Genomic DNA, 1,506 nt, shown 5'->3' on the forward strand with positions numbered 1-1,506 from the left:
TAACTTCATTGACGCCTACTTGTGACAATGAGCGATTTTCGTTTCATTTTCATTTCATTAAACGCTCTTTCATTTTGAGTCTTTTTCGAGAATTGCCTGATTCAAAGAGAAAAAATTGGGCACAATCAGCTGAACGCGACTTTGTGGGACACGCAAACATGTGATACAGCAAGTTAGGTGTTGACAGATGATCCATTACCATCAGATCGACGCTGTACAATGGTTCCGGAGCAATGGAACAATCGCAAACTCCGGTCATATAAGGAGTGTAGCAGCCGCCAGCTGGTTGGTCATAAAGGTGAATAAATGACAAATTTGATGAGGAGAAAGTTTGCAGATTGGGCGAGGCTCCAGGCACAATGTGTTCAACAATGCCGAAGCCAGCGTAAGTGTTGGTGAGAAGTTTGTCAGTTGGAAACGTGCAGAAAGTTCAAGGTGAAAGCAAATCCTTACGGCTTGCTGGCAACCTAAAGGGTGGAATTTACAAAAGGCAAATTCGCCCGATCCAGCTTGTTCGCGATCAGTCAGGAAAGAATACTCAATTCTCCATTCACCACTTGACGAAATTTGGAATCGACATGGTCACACGAGGTGATCATCCGTACAAGGCCGTTAGCTCAATGGTTGGAGCGTGGTCCCAATAAAGCCAAGGTGGGCGGGGCCGATCCTCGTACGGGTCAACAAAACAACTCCGTCACGAAATGACATGCTTGCCTCATGTGTTTGCAGGCAACCAGCCCAGTGCTGCTGTCGCAGCATTATTACTGACCTGAGGCAGCGCAGGCTCCCTTTTATCCGCTTGACTCCTCTTGGATAATATCTGCCACTTTTTCATTCTTTTACATTTCTGCGCCACAAACTAGTCGGTAACATGTTTCCAAAGTTTCCTAGTCTACAGCGATGACAATTCACGTCGTCCTGAACAATGTCTTACCTCCAATTCCTGCAATTTTCAGGCAAATCTGCTCCAGACAACGTTGGAAATAGCCACGCAACATGTCAGACGAGCCCACCATTCAGGACTGGAGTGAATTTGGAAACGGCATGGTCACTCCAGCCCAAAATGCATAAATGGGCGGTTAGCTCAGATGGTTAGAGCGTGGTGCTAATAGCGCCAAGGTCGCGGGTTCGATCCCCGTACTGGCCAACGACGTAACCACATACTGAAATAATCTCCCCTTTTCCGGCAAGCTGGAGCGGCATTTTGACTCCGCTGCGGAGGCGCAGAGTCCCCTCTAACTGTTTCGCGCCTCTTGGACAGTATCTGCCACTTTTTCTGAGAAACTGTCGTTCTTATACATTTCTGTGTCACAAATGTGCCAACGTCTCCTAATCAATAGCGAACTCCTGCAGATGACAATTCACGTCGCTGTGAACTGTGTTTTACGTCTCCTTCATTGCAATAATTCAGGCGAATCTGCTCCAGGCAGCATTGCAAATAGCCACGGTACCATGTCATATCAGTCTACCTTGAAATTGCGGCATTGAATAGATCAGCAGCGCTGT

General features: G+C 47.1%; 1 non-coding gene across 1 annotated transcript; it reads left to right on the forward strand.

The window, feature by feature from the left end:
• The first annotated feature begins 1,073 nt into the window (after positions 1-1,073).
• trnai-aau (transfer RNA isoleucine (anticodon AAU)) lies at positions 1,074-1,147 on the forward strand. Its single transcript has one exon. It is a non-coding gene; the product is annotated as a tRNA-Ile (tRNA).
• Positions 1,148-1,506: the final 359 nt, after the last annotated feature.

This window comes from Scyliorhinus torazame, chromosome 4, assembly GCF_047496885.1.
Source record: "Scyliorhinus torazame isolate Kashiwa2021f chromosome 4, sScyTor2.1, whole genome shotgun sequence".
Lineage (NCBI taxonomy): Eukaryota > Metazoa > Chordata > Chondrichthyes > Carcharhiniformes > Scyliorhinidae > Scyliorhinus > Scyliorhinus torazame.